Source organism: Ambystoma mexicanum, chromosome 12 (genome assembly GCF_040938575.1).
Source record: "Ambystoma mexicanum isolate Mex_15411 chromosome 12, UKY_AmexF1_1, whole genome shotgun sequence".
Taxonomy (NCBI): Eukaryota; Metazoa; Chordata; class Amphibia; order Caudata; family Ambystomatidae; genus Ambystoma; species Ambystoma mexicanum.
Genome location: NC_090936.1, coordinates 57,344,922 through 57,368,822, shown reverse-complemented (window position 1 = coordinate 57,368,822; position 23,901 = coordinate 57,344,922). Strand labels below are relative to the sequence as shown.

General features: G+C 50.3%; 1 protein-coding gene across 4 annotated transcripts in view; it reads right to left on the bottom strand.

Annotated features, from left to right (window-relative positions):
* CNTN1 (contactin 1) overlaps positions 1–22,878 on the bottom strand; it is a 1,316,193-nt gene extending 1,293,315 nt beyond the window's left edge. For all 4 annotated transcript variants that reach the window (XM_069627984.1, XM_069627985.1, XM_069627983.1 and 1 more), the window contains exon 1: positions 22,784–22,878. The gene's annotated coding sequence lies outside the window, so the exon portion shown is untranslated. The remainder of the gene's footprint in view (positions 1–22,783) is intronic.
* Between the last annotated feature and the right edge of the window lie 1,023 nt (positions 22,879–23,901).

Genomic DNA, 23,901 nt, shown 5'->3' with positions numbered 1-23,901 from the left:
TTCTCGTTATTTTAATGAAAAACATAAAACAATCTTTTATACATGCCTCAATAGCATTTTGCAAAGTTTTCTTGGAACGGGCTCAACTTTGAATACATAACATATTACAATCAAATTGGCAACATCTGGATGAATCATGCACCATAGAAAACAATAATAATTGAAAACAAGTGAAACAAACACAATAAAGATACAAAATTAAAAAAAAAAAACAAATGGAAGAAAGAAGACTTTCCATTTGAACACAGATACTGAGTATCACAGGACTTGGGTTCTTCTCCTATGTCAAAAAGATGTTATAAGATTACTCAGTTGACACCCTATTTTAGTTGTGGAAGTCCACAAATGTACATTCAAAGGGTGCCCAAGGAAAGAAAAAAACAATTATTATTCCTTGTAGGGTTTGGGAATATATGGCTAGTGTCGACGTGGTTTATATATTCACACTTGAGAACCACTTCTTACAGTGCTGCTTAGGATTACATGGATATATGCAACAGTGCATGCAATGTTATTCATTTATAGATCTCGTGTAAACAGCCACGTTTTGAGGCGTTTGTGGAAGGTCCAGTAGGAGGGTTCGCTTCTTGTTAGGGCATTCTAATGTTTGGCAGCCACTACCGGGAAACTGTTACCCAAGCTCTTTGGAGTTTGAATCTGGGGATCGAGATCCAGTGGGACTGGGAGGACCTGGTTGGTCGGTTGGACTGTGATTTGTTAAATTTACTGGCTAAGTATTTTCGTGCCGTGTTTGAAAGGCATTTGTGCGTTATGGTGAGACTTTTGAACAGGATGCGTTCTTGCACAGGCAACCAGTGAATGTCTTTTCTCACCTGTGATATGTGATCTTTTTTGGGGATGTTGAGAGTTGCGCTTACCGCATTGTTTTGAATGATTTTTAATTTTTTTATGTTAATCGTGGAGGAACCTGTGAAGAGGGTGTTGCAATAATGAAGCCTGGAGACAATCAGCGCTCCTGCAATTGTGATACAGCTGTCCGCAGAGAGGAAGGGTCTGCAGGCATTGACAAGTTTAGCAGTATAGACCACTGAAGCGACAATTACGTTGACCTGTCTAGTTAGAGATAGTGAGAAGTCTACATAGACACCTAATGTTTTGACTTCTTCGGAGACAGGGATGGTGTTACCATCAATGATGAAGGATTTATAGGCTCTGTCAAGTTTGTTTATTAGGGACTGTGCGCCAATGAGGAGCAACTCTGTTTTTTTGTTGTTGAGGCATAGGGAATATGTCGCCATCCAGTTTTAAGTGGCTTAGTATATTTTAACCAGTGTGTTGGAGTCTGTGTCATAGGTACCGGAGATGGGTAAGAGGATTTGGGTATCATCTGCATAGTTGGTGTAGGAGATACCCAAGGAATCCAGCAGATCGAAGAGGGGCTTCGTGAAGATATTATATTGGGTTGGCGAGACACAGGGGCCTTGAGGGACTATGCAGGTGACTGGGGCTTGAGAGGAAGAAGACTGGGTGGAAACAACTCTCATTGTTCTGTTTGAAAGAAAGGATTAGATGCCGTCTATTGCTTTAGGCGAGAAGTGTCCTGCTGATGAGAGGTATTGACATAGAATGTTATGGTGCACAAGTTCGAAGGCAGCAGAGAGATCTAGTAAAAGGAGGATAGCTAGTTTACTGTTGTCTTTTATCTCATCCATTTTGAATTTTTAAACCTAGGAGGGCAGATTCTGTTCCGTGCCCTAGTCTGAACCCGGATTGACGAATCCCTAGAAGGTTGTTTGCTTCAAGGAAGTTTTGGATCTGTAGGTAAACAGCCCTGTCCAATATTGTAAGTAGGGAAGGGACAGTCATGATAGGGCAGTAGATGGTAGAGATGTTTGATCTAAGGTAGGTTTCTTTAGAAGGGGTAGGACCTAAGCATCAGGTTGGTTGGCCCTGTGCCGGAGGAGAAGGATGAGTTAATGAGTGAGGTGATGAATGGGGCAAGTTCTGTTGCACAGTCTTTATAAATGGCACTGCGCACATGTCTCAATGAAACCTGTATGGTGTTACACCCTTGATGATTTTGGTTACATCACGGAAGTTTAAGACATTGATTAGCTCATAATACCACAAAAGCGCACAGAAACTACGATTACGTTCCAAAGGGGTAGGGCAATGCCAACAACTCTCCTAGGTGGAGCAATACAATCTATGACGCTTTATCAGGGCCTGGCATGAATAGTGGTTTATTTCCCACTCCCTCACTCGCTCATCCATCTGCCCGTCGCTGGACTGATTAACAGAATTGCCTCTGAATTCTCTTCCAAGGCTGGAGCCCTATGCAAGAGAGATCATGGACTTGAGCAAAGGATGTAAACCCTTCTGCATTTTATTCACCAGATTATACCTGCACTTCCACCCACCCTGGGCAACAAAAGGCCCATTCACGCTGCACTTGACCTGCTGGGGCACCGATGGCAGCAGTTTAAAATGTTGGTGCTTGAGACAATGAGCTCCACACGACAGACAGCGCAGTGGCTTGCAAGCAATAGTTATGCAGCAATTCTTGCCATGTGCGAGGCGAAATGTGCATCCATGTAGAAATGGCAACACTCCCAGTTAGCCAAGCAAGTAACAATGACCAGCTCAAGGTAAGCTCAGAGGGTTCGGCCGCACAAGGGCACCCCACACAGAGCAGCAAATCGAGGGCGCATTGCCTTCAGCTCTGTGTCATGTAAACAGCGCCTATTAAAGAATCACGGCTTGATTCTTTAATAGACGATGTTTACATGACACTGAGCTGAAGGCAAGGTGCCCTTAAACACACTTTACAAGCACAGCTGGGGGCTCAGTTCTGTTGTTCTGCTAGTATCAGGCGAAAAACAGAACTGAGCCCCCTGCTGTTCTGCATTTGTGGGGGGCGAAGAGGGGGCTCACAAATCTCGCACAGGGTGCTGGCAGACCTGGAGCCGGCACTGGCGATGACCATGGTTGGTTGTAAAGCAGAAATTAACACGTATATTTGTAAATTCAGAGGAAACTCCAGTAATGATGGCCACAAGCAGAGAGGGGTCGGCAGAGGTAGCCATGCCAGAAAAAGACAAACTGGATCAAATGCCTTCTCTACCTCAAGACCTGGGATGGATTCACAAAAGGAAAAGATGCGTGTCGGAACCTCCTTTACTTGAGCAAAAAGAATTGTGTGGTATTCGTCTATAATTAAAAAATGTGCACATTTCGGGCCCTTCCTTCCTCCCATGCACAAGGTGGACCAGGTATGAACACACGTGTACGTGTGTATAAACAATTGGAATGTGCTAAAAGAAATGCAGTACATGGCCAAGAATAATCCCGTGGATTTTCAGGACAAGGTGATTATGTAGGAAACGTGCAGTGGAGTTGCACTCAGCGTTCCTGTTAATGCTGGGACGTGACCTTAAACTGGGTACAGCCACTGTTTTACAACATGAATAATTCACCACTCCAAAACTCCTTCAGTCAGTAGCCACAGCTTACAAGTGGCACGGAGTAGAATTTGTTTCCAACATCATTCCTCCTCTGTCCTCCACGTGTAATTCGTTTTAAGCCTTCCTTTGATTTTCATACAGCCATTTAGCCCTAGGTATGGATCAGAAATTCAGTCTGCAAAGCGTAATTTGCAGGCAGTAGTTATATTTTTCAGAAAGCAGACCATGAAGCCCAACAATAAAGGATACTTGATCTCTTTTTAAGCTTTACATTTGAACAGGTCCAAACCAAAAAGTCTTTCACTTTGTCCTTTGGGTGAAAACAATGTTCTCGTCACTTAGTTCGAACAGTTTTAACGTATTCCTACTTCTGGGGTGCACCCTTCGGACTCGTATAGGTCGGTTTTTCCAGCCAAACCAAAGTTTGCTCTTTATTCCTCATGGGAGTTCCCAGTCTTATCCCAAAGTGGGCTATGGACATGCTCAGCCCTTCTGTGGTTGTCGCTTTTCCTCGCCCCCTCCTGGGGTATTCTTATTCTCAACCCATCGCGGTTTAGGAGCCTGCTCAATTCTGTTGGGTGTGTTACTCCTCTGACCTCTCTTGTGGTATTGGATCGTTAGCCCTAAGTGGGATATAGGCCGGCTCTGCTCTGTTTTGTTTATTGCTTCTCTTACGCACTTATGGGGTATTCAGTTTGTTAGTCCCTTGTGTGCTTCAGGCCTGCTTAGGCTGGTGTGGTCGGTTCTTCCTCTCCACCCCTTCCTGGAGTATTCAGTTTGCTTGCCCCCTGTGGGGATTGGGGATGCTGAGCCTGGTGTGGTCTGTTCCTGCTCTCTCCCCTTTCTAAAGTATTCATACTTTCAATTCAGCGCAGGCTCGGTTGCGGCGTCACTGCCCTCTAACCGCTTCTCAAATGCTACCATGTGCCCATGTTGCAACTTAATTGCTCTTTAGTGGAGGTCGCTCTGGCCCAAAGCGGGTTGCGTCCGTGCCTTTGCTCTGCTTCATGTGGACTGCTGTTCCACTATGCCTCTTCAGTCTCTGGCTTTCGGCGTTGGTGGAATATGATGCCGGGGAATCTAGTTTCATCGTTTTCTGGTTCATTATTCTGCTGTCCCCGTCTGGTCGGGACTCCTGCCTTCTCTGGAGAGGCATTGCTCCCCAATCGGCCACCAAACTCTACCCATCATGTCAACTGGATGGCTGTCGGCTCCTCTGGAGTGTCTCCCTCTGTTCCCCATCTGCACAAGCTGGTGTTTTTCACTCTCCGGCAGATTGTCTCTCCTGTAGTTCGCCGTTCCGCTGTAATTGAGTTCCCCCCTGGAATGGAGGGGAAGATTCCATTGGTCCTGGTTTGCGCAAGGAGGTGGCAAAAATACAGGTTAGAAACCAAACCATCCATTTTAAAGGGGCCCTGTAGATGATTGACCTGTTCGACTCCCATACAATCAACAAACATTGGGGACTCTGAAGTGAAGAGAGGTGGGATGGAATCCTTACTTGTACATTCTTTATCCCCAAAGTGGGGGGTCACACCCAGTGGGATCCTGCTTGCTCTGTCCCCTACGTAGGGTATTGCGAAGCAGGCTCACTTCCCTAGACCCAAAGGGGGTGGCTCCCCCTTGGGGAAAAGGGATGAATTCCCTGGATTCGTCAAAGAAGCCAACAACACGTAAGTGCTAATGTTAGCAGTGCCCTGCATTCAGTTAACCTAGAGTGCGAAAATAAGGTCACACCCCAAATAAATCACAGTTGTGAACATCTCACACAAAAATCTCACTGAATCGCAGAAGAAGGTCATATAGAATGGCTTGTCATATGTGCTAGTCACACAGAGTGGCACGGAAGCTTCTCGTTATGCAGCAAAACTCATCCCCTTTGCATGACACATGACCCCATCTCCGGTCCGTGCTTCCTGTCTAAATAGAAAACATTTAGTCCTTCTTCCTCTTTCTTACTGCTAACATCCCCAGAGTCACGCCTCAGTTGAGTATTGGGTTGTCAGGTTTTGTTTTATGTTTCAGTGACCCAACAGACATTTCAGTGGGTTACTGGGTGCTGGCGGCGACAGCTAGGTTGTGTACATTAATTTCTGCTTAACGTTGTGATTGGGACTCTACTGTGCTGCACCTCTCCCATGCACTCGCTGAGCCAGAGCATTTATAGCTCTGGCGTTTGCTGAGGCATTAGTGCCAATGCTGCTCAAGTTAGAGTAAAGGACCTTGTAACACAAGCAGCATTCTGGAAGCTTCTTTTTGATACTTTATGACTAGTTGTGCAAGGTGTACGGTGACATTAGAGAGGCCCCTGAGGATAGTACAGATGCACCAGAGATGGAGGCCAGTTGAGGACATCTGGAGGAAGCTTGGAGGGGGAAGGTCTTTCCTTCACTGATTCGTCTGTGGCTCAGTCCATGGGTAAAGCCCTTTGCTCTAGCCTCCTTTCCTAAAGCTATGGATTCCTCAATTGAGAAATCCCTTGTTAAAAGACTCCTCCCCTATAGGCATAATTCCCCCAGGGAAGGGGCAAATAAGTGCGGTGTGGCGTCAACCCCCTCTCATACAAAAGCCCCAAACAAGAAGCTGTGCATTACCTCGGCCCAATGACCCTTAGGGTCTTGATGGTACCGGGAGCGCTCTAAATGAGGTTGTTCAAGCACTGGTCAGAACATCAGGTCAAAGCATGGCCAAGAAGGGAAGGTATATGTCCTTCATTCCACCGCCAGGATAGGCTGAGGATGATGATGACACTTATGTGCAGCAATGGAGGATAGCACAGTGGCAACAAGCTGGTTTTGAAAGCAAGACCACACAGAGAAACAGAGGTTCGATCTCAGGTACGGTATTGGGCGCTTTATAAAATAAACCAATTAAATACATTTTAAAAAATGTGGATGGCAATGAAGATCCTTCTTTCCAATCCTCTCAGAGGAATTTCAGGATCCTAATATGTCTTAAGTGGTAGTAAGTCCTCTACTCCCATTGACTCCTTGCGGGGTTGTCCATGTTTGACCGTTAACAGATTTCCCACCTTCACTCTAGGAAATGGGGGCCATTGGATGGAGTGGCCGATTATGTGGCTATATTTTTTAGACATAAGTTGGATGCTACCTGTCATAGAAAGATGTGATTAGAGAGCCCTTGTCCTAATACTCCCTTTACGTTATTGCTACTCCGGCTATGAACCCCAAGATTAATACTTTCTTTTCCACATACCACAGAGATTCATCTAAAGGGGAAGATAGAGCATGGCCCGTTTACCAAGACTTCTTAATGTAGCAGGGGCCCTGTTAAAAATACTAGACCTGGCGGAGGAAGCAACATTCTTGGGAAAAGACTTGGATTCTGACTATATTACAAAATGGACCCAAAAAGCGGGATTTTACTTCGGGGATGCAAATTCCTCGAAATTCCTCCATATCCCGTGAGCAAACAAAAAAGGTCCTGTTGAAGAGAAGTCCTAGGCTCAGTGAGTTGGCAGAGTCAGAACGAGGGAGGCACAGGGGTCTCTTCTGTTTGCGGATGACTTCATCTGAGATTTGGGCAAATTCATGAACACCTGAGAAAGCAGAGAAACCAATCAGATAGCAGGAGAAGGAGTTCACCTCTGGACTCTGCAAGAGCCGGCCGTGGTATGTGCTGCACGTCTGGCCATCCCCTCAGAGCATCAGCCTTCAACAGATCTAGTTTCTTACAACAGAGGCCTCTCAGCAAAGAACCACCTTTTCCCCTGCCAGAGAGGTCAAGGCTTCAGAAACAGAGGCAGAAAGAGAAATAGAGGAAGAGGAGTGCAACCTTCAAGTGGGTTACTGTCATGTTTTGCATCTTCAATCTTTGGATGGATTGATAAGGTACCATTACAAACAAGGGCAGATTGTTTCTCATCATCTTTGTATTTTAGAGAAAGTGAAAGGTTTCAAGGTAGAATTCATGCAGGTCCAAGCATAAAGACTACACAGCTTCTCTCTTTCTTCCGACAAAGAGAAATGTCAGTTGCGGGAGCTACAAGTTCAAAAAGCAGGCCTTAGAACTAGCCCACTCATTCTGCTCAGTCTTTGTCAGCAATCCTTTTTCACACAAGAGAGAAGGGTTACCGGCTAGTCATCAATCTCAGGGAACTGGTTTCTGGTATACAGACATTTCAAGATTGTAAACAATATCTGTTGTCAGTGTGGCTTGATGTCTGCGAGCTTCCCAGGGTGCTCCCTGGACGGGTTCAGGGTCACATTCTCTAATCTGTAGAAACTGGCATTGTGTGGTGTGGCTCGCACTCCATGAATGGAGCTTTATCTTGGGATCTACGGCACGGGACACCGCTTAGCACAGAAATTCCCTGCCGATATTAAGCTCTCCCTCTGGACATATTCAGGACATCTCTGACATCGCCGGTGAGGTTAATAAAGCTACACCTGGTGGTGGTCAGCTGGCGATCGGTGAGCATGGCAAGTCTTTGCTTGTTACGATGGCTCTTCCTGGTTCCTGTCAGCCCGGTTCTGACATCTCTAAGAATCTGGAATCTTAGAAACTCATGCCGCTTATGCCGCCTATGCTTCATGTTCTGTAAGTCTGCATAAAATGTCCTCTCGGATTTAAAAGAAGCAGTAACTCGTGTTGCTACATTATTACTAAAAGGTAATGGGAGTACTATTTGCCCTGGTGTCTCTGGATTGATTGAAAACTGGATATCTACTGCAGTTTTTGTTTCAATTTAGCTACAGAGGTTTACCTGTTTGGAGGATGTAAGTGGAGCTCCTCTGTTCCCTGTCTCTCTTTCTACTTGTGCCTTAGCTTCGCTGCATTTAGGCGATCTTGTCAGAATGCCTATTGTCAAAGCCCATGTGTCCAACATTAGAGCCGGGCAGGTAGTTAGTTGTCTCCATGAACCTAAGCTCACCGAGTATGAGGCAACTAAGGGTCTTGTGCATGAAGATTTGAAAGCAGTGTCTTTGGAACAGGACTCTTGTGAGCAGTGTAGTGTGGTACTCTTACAATGCTGGGTGATAGTCGCTTCTCAGAGGTCCTGGCTAGAAGTGTCAGAAGAAGACAGCGGCTCCAAGAAGAGAGAAGGGAACTAATAAATGATGAGCACAGCTTTGATATGTATGCTCCTTTGATTCGTTTGCATTCGAAAAAAGAAGAAGAGGCTCATATACTTTTTCAGTATGACCCACCAGGTACATCTTGAATAGTTCCTCTTGGAACTCAAGCTGGGAACATTGACGATTTACCATCAGACCCAAGTAAGGCTGCACAATCCCCTTCAAAGCGTATGGACAGTATTGAGGCCCTATCATAGTGCCATCTGGGAGAGGAGGGGATGAATGCTGGCTCTACGTATACAGGGAGATGGCAGGACATTAAGGAGAAGGTCATTCAAGACCTCAACTCATGCAAGAACGTTATGGATTTCTGCACTTGAGTGGAATCATTTGATATGATAGTACCACAAACAGAATGGACAAAGGTTGTCAAACAGACCTGTACACTACACAGGCACATCGAAGTGCGGCTGAGAAAGGCTGTCAAACTGACCTGAAGGTTATCAGTAGCTTGTCATCTGCTGGCGAGGAGGTCCCAGAAGGCAAAGCAGAGCCCCTGTGTGTGGCTTCCGGTTTAAGGCAGCCATTAGGATCTGCTGATTCCTCTAGTATTACATCCATTCCTCTAAAACCTCTGGTGCATGAGACTTCTACACTGAGTCCAGGTAGCTCCCCTCTAGGGAAACATATTTGCATTAAAAACGCCCAAAAGGCAGAGATAACTGATCCAATTTTAAGAGGGCTTATCTTAGATCAGAGAAATATAATTCTAACGAATGTGAATAAAGCAGAAAGACCAGAGTCGAGGGAAGCAGTCCAGAATAAAGTATGGGCCTGATTATAGACTAGAGTGGTCTGTGGTTACATCAGAAACCAGGGCTTTTGACTCCTTCTGAGGGAGGACTGGTGTTCTGTGAACATTACAGACTGTATAGTCATTGGTTGTGGTCATAGCAATCTCCTGCTGTTTTTGAATCGCTACCATAATCTGGGCAGCATGTCACCAACCTCTAATTTAAGAATTATACTCGAATGACTGTTTTTTTGTTTTTTTCAAATTCGATTTTATTAAAGGTTTTCCAAACAATACAACAAACCATCGAAATTAAGGAACTAAAACTTTTGCCTCAAGGTCAGGACACCGTTAGTAAAGCCACAAACTAGCTCGGCCTTCTTAAGCCTAAAACAAACTTTAAACATTGAAACGCCCCCTCCCTCCTCCCTCTACCCACCCACCCGCCCCTCTGTGGTTGACTCTTTCCCGTTCAACCAAGACCGTGTCCAATATGTTCAATATATCATGGGGCCAATAACAACCAGGGCCCTTTCGAGTGGCGTCTCTCCCTCCCCTCCTCCTCGTGGTCCCTCCATTCCTGTACGCTAGATATTCCCCAGGGCACCAGGTTATCTCATGGTAGTGCCCCTGCTGGTGAATCTGCTCCGACTGTAGCCCGGCCGTATACCTATTGACAAATTCCCCCCATTCCTGCTCCACCACTTCCCCCCTCCCATGAAGTCCAGCTGTTATCCGTTCCATAACATACATATTTTTGGCCACATTAGTCCACTCTTTTTTACCTGGTGTATGTACATTATTCCAGCGGATCACCCTGGCCACCAGTAACATGCTCGCTACCACACGTGGGAGTTTGGGGGGAGGGGGGGCCAAGACGATCCCCATTGGCCTCCTCCAGACCAAACAGGACCAACAGCGGGGATTTGATCCTAGTGATGCCAGCAAGCTCCATAATCCAGCCCAGGATCTCATCCCAATAAAACTGAACCTTAGGGCACACCCACCACATGTGCCAGTAGTCTGCCCTGGAGCCACATTCACGCCAACAGAGAGGGCGGACGTCCTGGTACAACTTGGAGAGTCTAACTCGGTCATACTGCCACTTGTGCAGGAGCTTGATGGCATGTACCTTATATTGTGTGGAGATCGATGACTTAGAGTTTGTCCCATAGATGTGTGTCCAGCCCCCATCCATATCTCTCTCCCACCGTCCCCTCAGCCCATCCGTGGATCCCTTTCCCGTGTCCACCAGGGTCCCATACATAGCCAAGATCAACCCCCTCCCCTCTGTCCTGGTGTTTAGACGTTTTTCAAAGTGGGTAAGGTCTCTCTGGATATGCTCCTTCCACTCCTCCCCCGTCATCACCCCCTTGAGTTGGAGATATAGGAAGACCGAGAGATTACCTATTCCCAGGACCTCCTTGAGTTCCAGGATACTGATGCATCTGCCATCCCTCCAGAGTCTTTCAAACACCCCCCCTCGTACCAAGACTGGAATCTATCTGGGCCGTGTATGGCGTCCCTTATTCGCTGGACCCAAATGTGTCCCAACGGCGATGGCCAGGTCGAAATTCCCTTTATTTCTGCTCCCGGCTTCATATACTCCAGACCGTCCCCACAATCGGGTGGTCTAGTATTCTACGTGATATCTTATGTTTCGGGACCCAAAGCCATTCACCAACCGTGGCCAGCCGCATGTGCAGATTGTCTAGTGCGAGCCATTGCCGGTCCAGCTGCGCGCTTAGGTGGGGCACGAGGGCCCTGAGCTGGGCAGCCCTGTAGTGAAGTTTCACATCGGGACATCAGGAAGACCCACACCTGCCTTTTCTTTTGGAAGGACGAGCTTTCTTCCCTTGCCAGAGAAACGTCAACATGGTACCCATGATCTGCCGAAAATATGAGTCCGGGATCTGGATGGGAAGCATTTGGAAGAGATAGACTAAGTTGGGGAAGAGGACCATTTTGAGGGCATTAAGAAACCCCAACCAGTTCTCTAAGTCCTCCATTTGCCTGGTCTGCAGCCGCTTGAAGTTAGCTTTGAACAGATCTCCTAAGTCCCTGGTACCATTAATGCGCAAGTATCTAAGTGGTCCCCAGTTGACCTGCATTCCGATGGGTGCGAATCTTGCCATATTGTCATCTTCCTTCTTGTCCAAGGGGAAGAGGTCCGATTTGGACCTATTGATCTTAAACACTGACATGATGCGATATGATTCAATCATTTGGACCACTACCGGTAAGGATCCCTAGGGTTTGTGACATGCAACAAGTCGTCTGCATACAATGCTACTTTGTATTCATGTCCTCCTATGCTGCACCCCTCGATTCAAGGGTCCCCTCTGTTTTCTGTGCGAGCGGTTCCAGGGACAGTGCAAACAGAATTGGCGATAGGTGGCAGCCCTGTCTGGTTTCCAGTCCCAGAACGAACCATTGTGAATTACTTCCATTAATATTAACACAAGTCTTGGGAGAGGACACCACCATGATCCCCCAGAGGAACCTTTCCCCTATTTCGCACTTAACCAATACTGCTCTCAGAAAGTCCCACTCTACCCCATCGAGCACGCTCTCCGCGTCCACGGAGAGGAAGGCGGGGTCACCTGCTAGTCCCTTTGCCTCAGTAGTAGGTTCAAGGATTTCCTCATTGCGTCCGCTCCCTGCCGACCCTTGATGAAGCCCACCTGGTCAGGATGCATCAGCCGAGGCATGTATTCCTCCAACCTGCCCGTGAGAACCATGGCATATATTTTGGCGTCAATATTGAGAAGGGAAATGGCGCGGTAGACCCACACGTCCTAGGGTCCTTCCCCTCGAGTATTACAGTAATGAGTGTCTGAGAGAAGGACTCGGGGGCTACGCCTATCTCGAGAATGTCATTGAAGAGCTTTGTCATAAAAGGCAACAGAACTTCGAGAAATGACTTGCAGAATACGCCGAGAACCCATCCTTGCCTGGGGCCTTCCCCAACGGCATCCATGCCACTGCCCTCCTAATCTCCTCCTCTATTATATGGGCCTCCATGAGCCTTGATTCAACTCCTGACAGTTTGGGCAGGGGGGTGTCTGCCATATACAAGTAAATACTTCCCTCTTCCTGTCTAGACTCAGATTTGTACAAGGCCTCATAAAAAGAGGCAAAGGCCTTTTTTATCTCCTCCGGCGAGGACACCTGCACATTCTTTCCCCATTACTTCAGAGACCCACCGTTCCGCTCGCTGTCCCCGCATCATGCCCGCCAAAATAGTATCCACCTTATCCCCTTTCTCATGGAATTTTTTCTTGAGAAACTGGAGGTTCCAGATTATTTTCCCTTCCGCAAGGTGACTCAGTTCTTCACGCGTGCCTGCTTATCGAGACTGCTAATCTCCACTCTAAGCACCTGCTCAATGAGGGTCTGCTCCCTTTTCTTCCATGCACCCTCCCTCAGTATCGCCCTCCAGGTCGCCTTCCCAGCTGTTCTCTTTGGCATTTCGCTTTTGTGGTTTATGATGAAAAATTCCCTGAGTCCTTTCTGGAGTTCCTTGTGAAACACTGAGTCCTTTATTAGGGATTTGTTACATCTCCATCTGTAACCCCTAGGATTCATTCCCCACAGTCGAGGTCCAGCGTGACCAGATCATTATCCGACCATGCTTCGGTGTGAATGTCGGATATCTGGTGTCAATCAAAGATGAACAGGTAGTCAATTCTCATGAATGAGATGTGCTGGGGTGAAAAGAATGTGCAGCCCATCTCCTGTGGGTGGAGGTGACGGCAGATATCCCTCAACCCATCCAAGTCTAGAGACTCCCAGACCTCCCCATAACCCTGTCTCAGGGGCTCTTGTTCCCTATTATGCGTCACCTGCCTGTCCATGTCGAGGTTAGCCCAAATATTGAAATGGCCACCCAGAACCAGTATCTCGAGCTTTCGCTCAAGATTTTAGGGAGGGCACCCTTCATGAACCTCAATTGCCCCTGGTTAGGGGCTTAAATCGTGGGGAATGTGAAGGACACTTTCCGGATACTCCCCGAAATGAAGAGCACCCTCCCCACCATGTCTGACCAAACCTTTGTTACCACCATCCTAAGTGTATTGTGGATTCCTACAGGGACCCGAGCCCCAGAATGTGTACCCTACTGAGCCATTTGGAATCCTCAGTTCTTTCTCCCTCATGATATTTAATTTCTTGGAGGAAGAGGACATCTAGCCCCGATGGGCGGAACTCCTTAACCACAAAGGATCTGTTTGTCTGGGAGTTCAGACCCTTAACATTCACGCCCTCAGGAAGCCCATTCACGGCCCGTCATCGCTAGTCACCATCAGGTTACCCCATGATGGGGAACCCCACTCCTCCAACAACCCCCAAAACCCTTGTCCCTCTCTCCCCCCTCTGAGCTCCCTCCCACTCCCACCTGGCACCTAGCCCACCCCATCTACACAACCTAGGGTGCGGCCGAGCCAACCGGATCCGCAACTCAGGTAATCTCTACTAACACCACTTAACCCTTGAGCCCTGTCCCTCCCACCATCTAAATCTCTGGACACCCTGTCAATCAATTTTCTAACCAGTATATACTTGATAGAACCTCACCTGAGAGGAGAGGGGTCTGGAGGGCATCTCTATCTGGAGTGTGACAGCCTAAGCCAGCCCCTCCTTCGTGTCCCCCCTCCTCAAGCCATTGGGCTGTTACTTATAGTCACTGAACACTGCCATCTCACGTCAGGTCTCAGCTGCCGGGGAAGCATTTATTTTCCTGTACTTCCTGGCCCCCAGAATACGTTTCCTTCTGGATCCCTTTACTTGCCACTATCTGTTCTCTGTGTGCCTCTCCCACGATCCCGCAGGAGCCTCTGTACCTCCCAGAAGATCGTTCTTCGCTGGGTTGATCTCATCATTCGTGATCAGTTTATATTTCGGTCCGTCAATCTCAAATGATATGGAGAATGGAAACCCCATCTGTATCGAACGCCTATCTCATTAAGCCACTTGGTGAGGGGCTGATAGTCTTCTCTTGGCGAGTGTTAGGGATGAGAAATCCTGAACACTAGCAGTTAGAGTCATTGAGGGTGACAGAACCCACTTTCTTCGCCTTCTCGAGGATCTTAACCTTGTCAGGGTAGTTATGGAAGCGGGCCACGGCGGATCTAGGGCCCCCGGAGCGCCATCTGCTCTATATATCCCATCAATTTTGCGGTAATCTATGGTATCGTTCCCAAAGACGAGTTTTATAATCTCAAATAGTTTTCTCTTCAGGTCTCTCTCCTCTCCACCTCCTTCTCCTGTAGCCCAAAGATTCTGAGGTTGTTCCTCCTCTCCCTGTTCTCGAAGTCTTCCATCTTTAAGGCAATCTCTGCTTCTCTGTATACGATTTCTGTGATCCTCACATTCCTTTGTGTTTCCATTATATCGAGGGAGGACTTATTGTGCTGGGAAGGGATGGAATTAGTGTAGACAGAGGGAGCTCAGCATGGTCGGAGGAAGATTCCATCATCTTGTTTGTCTCTATATTGTTCCTTCCTTCCTGCCTCTTCTACTTCCTTTAGCACAAAGAACTTTGGGTACAATGTCAGAAGGCACAGACCACATGTCTCAAGGACAGGGATTGCAACCCTTAATTCTATTATATCGAGGGAGGACTTATTGTGCTGGGAAGGGATGGAATTAGTGTAGACAGAGGGAGCTCAGCATGGTCGGAGGAAGATTCTATCATCTTCTTTCTCTCTATATTGTTCCTTCCTTCCTGCCTCTTCTACTTCCTTTAGCACAAAGAACTTTGGGTACAATGTCAGAAGGCACAGACCACAAGTCTCAAGGATAGGGATTGCAACCATTAAAGAAGATGTGCTGTTTACCAATCACCTGTGAGCTTTTGCCTATAAAAAGAGGGAGGGTCACACTCCTTCATTCATTCATCTGACTTATACCATTCAAGAAGAATGTGCTTGAACCTGCTGGGAAAGCAGTCCTTTCCAAAGCCTTTCAGTTGTCTGGTGAAGGCAGGTGACCCACGGCATGAGCACTGCGATTCGTCCCATCTGAACATAATTTGAACCAGTCGCAGCGTCAAGATGCCTTGAAGCTATCGAATTGCCAAGAACAGCAAGATGGTATTAATGACTCTTAACTGCCCTCTTGGTTCATATTTGGGCCCTAGAGACTGGTTAGGTCACCTTTAATCCCTTTTTCACACAAGAAAATATCCTTATATGAACATTGTGTTTTTAAATTGCCTTTCACCCATTTCATTAACCAGAGTGCCCACAAAAGTGATGGATGGAAGGTTACGAATGAATCTAAACCACTGGCAATTGCTCTGGGCAACCTTCCACACCACCGTTTTTTATCCCGTCTGCGCCATTGCAAAAGGGACCAGCCATGTGCAAATCAGTCAGCAGCTGCCGCCACCGAAGGTAGCAGCCCAACCCGAACTGCTAGGCCAGGTCCCCTCTGCACAGAAAACCAAGCAACCCCAGACATGTTTCGGCCTTGTTGGACCTCCTCAGTGAGGTGCAGCCTGGTTCCCTGTGGCGCAGCGAGCAAGGGACCCACGTCTGGGCATGCCCTCTCTCACAAGGAGAAACAAACTGACCACAAAAGTGATGGATGGAAGGTTACGAATGAATCTAAACCACTGGCAATTGCTCTGGGCAACCTTCCACACCACCGTTTTTTAGCCCGTCTGCGCCATTGCAAAAGGGACCAGCCATGTGCAAATCAGTCAGCAGCTGCCGCCACCGAAGGTAGCAGCCCAGCCCGAAATGCTAGGCCAGGTCCCCTCTGCACAGAAAACCAAGCAACCCCAGACATGTTTCGGCCTTGTTGGACCTCCTCAGTGAGGTGCAGCCTGGTTCCCTGTGGCGCAGCGAGCAAGGGACCCACGTCTGGGCATACCCTCTCTCACAAGGAGAAACAAACTGACCACAAAAGTGATTGATGGAACGTTACGAATGAATCTAAACCACTGGCAATTGCTCTGGGCAACCTTCCACACCACCGTTTTTTAGCCCGTCTGCGCCATTGCAAAAGGGACCAGCCATGTGCAAATCAGTCAGCAGCTGCCGCCACCGAAGGTAGCAGCCCAGCCCGAACTGCTAGGCCAGGTCCCCTCTGCTCAGAAAACCAAGCAACCCCAGACATGTTTCGGCCTTGTTGGACCTCCTCAGTGAGGTGCAGCCTGGTTCCCTGTGGCGCAGCGAGCAAGGGACCCACGTCTGGGCATACCCTCTCTCACAAGGAGAAACAAACTGACCACAAAAGTGATGGATGGAAGGTTACAAATGAATCTAAACCACTGGCAATTGCTCTGGGCAACCTTCCACACCACCGTTTTTTAGCCCGTCTGCGCCATTGCAAAAGGGACCAGCCATGTGCAAATCAGTCAGCAGCTGCCGCCACCGAAGGTAGCAGCCCAGCCCGAACTGCTAGGCCAGGTCCCCTCTGCACAGAAAACCAAGGAACCCCAGACATGTTTCGGCCTTGTTGGACCTCCTCAGTGAGGTGCAGCCTGGTTCCCTGTGGCGCAGCGAGCAAGGGACCCACGTCTGGGCATACCCTCTCTCACAAGGAGAAACAAACTGACCACAAAAGTGATGGATGGAAGGTTACGAATGAATCTAAACCACTGGCAATTGCTCTGGGCAACCTTCCACACCACCGTTTTTTAGCCCGTCTGCGCCATTGCAAAAGGGACCAGCCATGTGCAAATCAGTCAGCCATGTGCAAATCAGTCAGCAGCTGCCGCCACCGAAGGTAGCAGCCCAGCCCGAACTGCTAGGCCAGGTCCCCTCTGCACAGAAAACCAAGCAATCTCTAAACCTTCCAGCCATCAACTCTTTTGTTTTGCTATTGTCACCCCGAGTGGGAAGGGTATGCCCAGACGTGGGTCCCTTGCCTGCTGGGCCTAGAGACCCAAGCTACTCCTCACTGATTATGCCCAACAAGGCTGAAACATGTCTGGGGATGCTTGTGGTCTCGTGCCAAAGGGGATGTGACCTAGCAGTTCTGGCTGGACTACCCCTTTGGGGGTGGGACCAAGCCTGATTTGCATATGGTTTTTCCCCTTTTGTAATGGCTTGGCAGGCGAAGAACGATGGTCTGGAGGGTTGCCCAGAGCAATGCCAGAGGTCAAGATTTATTCTAAACCTTCCAGCCATCAACTCTTTTGTTTTGCTATTGTCACCCCGAGTGGGAAGGGTATGCCCAGACGTGGGTCCCTTGCCTGCTGGGCCTAGAGACCCAAGCTACTCCTCACTGATGACGCCCAACAAGGCTGAAACATGTCTGGGGATGCTTGTGGTCTCGTGCCAAAGGGGATGTGACCTAGCAGTTCTGGCTGGACTACCCCTTTGGGGGTGGGACCAAGCCTGATTTGCATATGGTTTTTCCCCTTTTGTAATGGCTTGGCAGGCGAAGAACGATGGTCTGGAGGGTTGCCCAGAGCAATGCCAGAGGTCAAGATTTATTCTAAACCTTCCAGCCATCAACTCTTTTGTTTTGCTATTGTCACCCCGAGTGGGAAGGGTATTCCCAGACGTGGGTCCCTTGCCTGCTGGGCCTAGAGACCCAAGCTACTCCTCACTGATGACGCCCAACAAGGCTGAAACATGTCTGGGGATGCTTGTGGTCTCGTGCCAAAGGGGATGTGACCTAGCAGTTCTGGCTGGACTACCCCTTTGGGGGTGGGATCAAGCCTGATTTGCATATGGTTTTTCCCCTTTTGTAATGGCTTGGCAGGCGAAGAACGATGGTCTGGAGGGTTGCCCAGAGCAATGCCAGAGGTCAAGATTTATTCTAAACCTTCCAGCCATCAACTCTTTTGTTTTGCTATTAACCAGAGTGCTCCATCTTTCTATCTCTCGCATATTCTGTGTTCTTTCCAGAGGGGTGGGTTTGTATAGTATTTTTATAGTTATTTGTACAGTGGTGTGCAGGCTCGCACTGGCTTTTAGGGCAACTAGCCAGTTCCTGGACCAAAAATAAAAAATAGTGTTGGCGATTTTTTTGGGTCAAAGTCAGCCACTCTTTTGGCCCATATGGGCCAGTTTGATAAGTTACTTCACCATGCAGCTATTAGTTCTGACCAGTGGTACTGAATGAATAGTCTTTAAAATACACAATGTGCATCACGTTATCAAAAACCTCTTGGGTACTACTCAGTCTGTCACAAAAGGGATGAACTGCCATTTGCAACTATGAGCCACGTTTTCACTGGTGCCCGAGACAATTGTATGCACCAATCCGACCCTGGTGCTGTCTTTAATTAAAGTAGTATATATTTTATAGAATCTTGATTGGACAGTCCTTTATTTTGGGCTGTTCCAGTTGGCGGCTTGGGATGCTACTGGATCACCCCTCTTGAGAGTATAGACTGGCCCTGGCCCACATTACCACAAAAGGCGAAGGGGGTATAGCTCCCAACTGTGCCCGTTTAACCTTTATAATTGGACTCGCTCTTTTTTTGATAAAAGAGTGAGGGCTGAGTAGGGGGTTTCGTCACTACTCACCCTGTACTCCCGTGGGGCAGAAGTAATTTCAATACAAGCACATCGTATGAAATCCCCTACCACCCCACTCCCCCAACATGCAGAGAGCGCTCATTCTGCACCTACAGCATCGTGAAATACTCGTTACACATCACAAGTGCGCCGCGCTGCTGCGCATAATGCTATGAATGGCACCGTGTAAGCTTTAACACAGGCTGATGAGAAAAGGGGCGAAAAGAATCTTAACTGGAGAAGATAGGGGCGGCGGTGACACAAGGTAACCTCCCACCTCCCCCGGAGCAGAGCCTGGCAGCCACACCTCTTGGAGCCCCCGGGAGCGCGTGTTACCTGCCGCCCCCGAATGATATGCATAGATTTCAAAGACTCGCAGGTACCAGGAAACCCCCCACTGCCTGCGGGTGTCTCGCCACCTAGAAACACCCCCCACTGCCTGCGGGTGTCTCGCCACCTAGAAACACCCAACCCCCGCGGGATGTCTCGCCACCTAGAAACACCCAACCCCCGCGGGATGTCTCGCCATCTAGAAACACCCACCACCAGCGGGATGTCTCGCCACCTAGAAACACCCACCACCAGCGGGATGTCTCGCAACCTAGAAACACCCAACCCCCGCAGGATGTCTCGCCACCTAGAAACACCCACCACCAGCGGGATGTCTCGCCACCTAGAAACACCCAACCCCCGCGGGATGTCTCGCCACCTAGAAACACCCACCACCAGCGGGATGTCTCGCCACCTAGAAACACCCACCACCAGCGGGATGTCTCGCCACCTAGAAACACTCAACCCCCGCCGGATGTCTCGCCACCTAGAAACACCCACCACCAGCGGGATGTCTCGCCACCTAGAAACACCCAACCCCCGCGGGATGTCTCGGCTCCTGGGCTCGCAGGGGACGGGTTGCATCAGTGCCTTACCGGGTGCTTGTCGTTAAACACGCAGCGCAGGCAAAATAAGCATCTATCAAAATCATTATATTAGCCGCAAAACCCGCATCCTGATTTTTCACCCCCAAAATCGAGATGCAAGCGGATGAGGGGGTTTTAAAAACGCCCGCCGGTGATTGGCGAAATCTAGCCTTCAAAGATTTTCGCCACAAACGCAAAAGAAGGCATGCATTTACAAATACGGGCTGAAGCGCGTTTAAACCCCTCTCTGGGGATCGTATGTGAAACACTGTTGGGGGTTTCGGGGGACGGGGGCAGGGGGGAGGGGAGCTGGTGCCAGAGATGAACAGTGCGCGGCTGCTTGCGAGCAGGAGCGTGAAATGTCCCGCGATTGGCCACACGGGGATGGAAATGGCCCGTGGGGCCCGTGTCTGAGCCGTGCCAGGCGCCTGCCTGGTGTCATGCGATCCTGCGGGGAGCCTGCCATGGAGCTCATGGCTGGGAGGGGGGGGGCACCTGCGTGAGGCAGGGCAGAGGGCCAGCCTCCCGCACACGCTTCAGAGGGATGCTTCCCTGCAGGGGTCTGCCACACTGCTCTGTGCGTGCCAGGCTGGACCCATCAGCTCTGTGCCAGGCTGCCACACTGCTCTGTACTAGGCTGGACCCATCAGCTCTGTGCCAGGCTGCCACACTGCTCTGTACCAGGCTGGACCCATCAGCTCTGTGCCAGGCTGCCACACTGCTCTGTACTAGGCTGGACCCATCAGCTCTGTGCCAGGCTGCCACACTGCTCTGTACTAGGCTGGACCCATCAGCTCTGTGCCAGGCTGCCACACTGCTCTGTACTAGGCTGGACCCATCAGCTCTGTGCCAGGCTGCCACACTGCTCTGTGCCAGGCTGGACCCATCAACTCTGTGCCAGACTGCCCTATTACTCTGTACTAGGCTGGACCCATCAACTCTGTGCCAGGCTGCCCCATCAGCTCTGTGCCAGGCTGGACCCATCAGCTCTGTGCCAGGCTGGACCCATCAGCTCTGTGCCAGGCTGCCACACTGCTCTGTGCCAGGCTGGACCCATCAGCTCTGTGCCAGGCTGCCACATTGCTCTGTACTAGGCTGGACCCATCAGCTCTGTGCCAGGCTGCCCCATTGCTCTGTACTAGGCTGGACCCTTTGCCAGGATGGTCGCACCAGAGAAGTGGCAAGTTGCTCCCACTGCTCTGCGCCAGGCTGCTTCATTGGCAAAGATTCAAGATGCCCCACTACTCTGTGCCAAGCAGCCCCGCTGTTCAGTGCTGTGCTATACCAAACAGGCTCTGTGCCAAGCTTCCCACTACCCTGTGCTATGCTAGTACAACCAGCTCTGTGCCATGCTAGTCCAACCAACTCTGTGCCAAGCTGCCCCCCTGTTCAGTGCTTTGCTATCTCAAACCGGCTTGCCCCACTGCTCTGCAGGCTGGACCCACCTACCCTGCGTTAGGCTGGTCCGACTGCTCTCTGCAGGCTGGACCCATCAACTCTGTGCCAGGCTGACCCATTGCTATGCGCCAAGCTAGTTCTGCACTCTTTGCGCCAGGCTGTTGCCACTGGGCTAGTGCTAACCTGCCCCACCGCTCTGTGCCAGGCTAGCACACTGTTCTGTGCCAGGGTCGTCCCACTGGCTCAGCACCACGCGGCCCGCTCCTTTGTGCCAGACTGCCCCACTAATCTGCCAGTCTATTTATTCCCATTTACTCTTGCCAGGCTTGTCTCACTGGCTCTGTGCTAGCATGGCCCCACCGGTTCAGTGTCAGACTTGATCCCAGGCTCTACCAGGCTAACCCTAGCAGCTCTGTGCTGAGCTGGTTCTACCAACTCTCTGCATTGCTCTGGGGGAGGCTGGCCTTTACTCAGTGGGAAGCTGCCTTGTATTCTGGTGGAGGATGGCCCTCTCCTCAGTGGGAAACTGTTCTCTAACAGTGTCGGGGTAGCGAATGTGCTTATTGATATGTGAAGTGCATGGTGTGGCTTATGAAATGGCACTCCATGATAAAACTAGGGAACACACCCATTGGAGTTTGCACAAGGAAACATACGCTTGTACAGTGTATGGACCACACAGCTGCAACGCCCCAACCAAAGTTGCTCACTTATATTGCACTGAATTAATTCATCCTCTAACATTAATTGGCTGCGTGATTCGGTGTGTTCTGCTAGTTCAGAAAATGTTAACAACTGAAACCGCATGTGCCCAAAAGCGCGTTTACCATTTCGCCACTAACCTTTTGCATTTCAAAACCACCTACCCCAGATGAATGCAAAAGTGGACCCATGCATGCAGGTGTTTTTTCCTCTCCAGCTGTAGTGGGCAGGGGCCTCCTGCAACACCATCCTTACATGGGCCTTGACATATCGCCAGCCGGCTCTGGGGCCCTGTTTTCAGGGTGGCTCTTCCCTTCTCTGAGGGTTTGGGGCGTGCATCCTGCTTTGTGGCGCCCCCTATCTGCATGCTTCTGAGACACCCCCACTTGTGCACTTTGGGGACAGCCCTGGAGACAGGATGCTCTTTTTTATGGACGGTCAGTGGGGGTCACTATGAGCGCTAGTGATTCCTGTGCATGCCACCTGGCAGCAGCCCAGAGCCTGCAGCCGCCGCCGCCGCCGCACAATCGCTGCAATTGCTCAGGAGATGTCATGGAGCCGGGTGTCGGGGGATGCGCAGCCTGGGGGGGCGCATCCCCTCCTCCCAATACTATGCACTGCCCCCTCCCGCCCGGGAGGTGCCACTGCACGCGGACGGGAGGGAGCGGGGCAGGCGCACCCCCCCCCCCCCCCCGCCGCCGCCGCCCTCTCCTCAGGACACTCGGGGGCCTCAGCGATAATAAGGCCCGGTGCTGGCTCTTACGGGATGCGAGCGCATCCCCGGCAGCAGCAGGTGCGGCATTGGGATGCAGGCGGCGGCCCGCGTCCTTGAGCTCGGGCTGCGGGGGCCGCAGTGAGGCTGGAGCGCCGGCTCTGCACTGTGCGCACCCCCTCTACCCCCCATGGACCTGTCACCGGACTGCCACCCCCCTCGGCACCCGTGCGCCGCTTCCCGCGCTCCTCAGCCGCACTGCGTCACTCGCCCCCCTCCCCCCGCCGCCGCAGGGGGCGGCCACGAGAGGCATCCTACCTGAGGGTGCTGCCTCTGCTGCCGGGTAACACCTGCCAGAAGCCCCCCCGCACGCACCGCGCAGCCCACCGAGCGCCCGCCCCCACTGCCTTCCCGGCGAGCTGATTGGCCCTAGCCAGAGCCGCCGGCCTGAGGAGGCGGCAAAGCTGGTTGGCTGAGGGTGATGTCACTCTCCTTCCGCGCGCCCGCCAGGCTTCGGTGGCCCGCCGGGGCCCTCAGCAGGAGCCGCGGGGCTGTGGAAGGGGACCCTGGCTGGGCCGCAGCCCCCTGGCGAATATTCGAGAACTTTCGGACGGAGGAACCGGGCCCAAAACATGCTGGGCGCGCACAGAATCACATGGGAATTATAGGCCTTATGCGGGCTCAGGCAGCAGGAGTATGTTAGATTCCACCACAGAATCACGATATGTCACGACATTCAAAAACAGGGCCATGAGCGGGCACGGGTGCTCCACCACGCGGCGCAAATCAGTACCCTGCCTGTTCATACATCACCTCAGAAGACTGTGGACATTACTAAAGTCAGAGGCACCTCAGTCAACATCAGGGGTGGCCTGGAAACTAAAAGAGGCCCTGGAAATAATTACTGGGGACCAAAAGAGGCCCTGGAAATAAAGTTAAAAGTGGCCCCATGTGACACATTTTCGGGAAGCCCAGTTCTTTTCCTATGAGAAAATGTGGAAATACCACAAAAAAGAGGCCCAGGGTGCAGAGGCCCACTGGGAAATCTCCAGGGTTCTCTATAGCCCAGTCCACCCCTGCGCAACATGCATTAAGAGCCCTCATAACATGACCCATCGTGCCTCACAATACTGCGAGAGTCAGACAGGACACACCACATGTCAGCATGCAGTGACACCCACAACAGAACATGTCAACATGCACCACAGCGCAGTGAATCACTACATGGAACCTCACACCACAACATATTGTGAGAATTGTGACAGACCAAGAAGTCAAGGACACATGCAACAGCATGCTGTAAGAACCACAACAGAGCCCATCATTCCTCACCATGCTGTAACAAGCGAGCCACAAAAGGGCACGCCATGCATCATAATACTGCAACAACCACAGCAGGGTACACCATATGTGAACAACACACATGTTTTGCTACA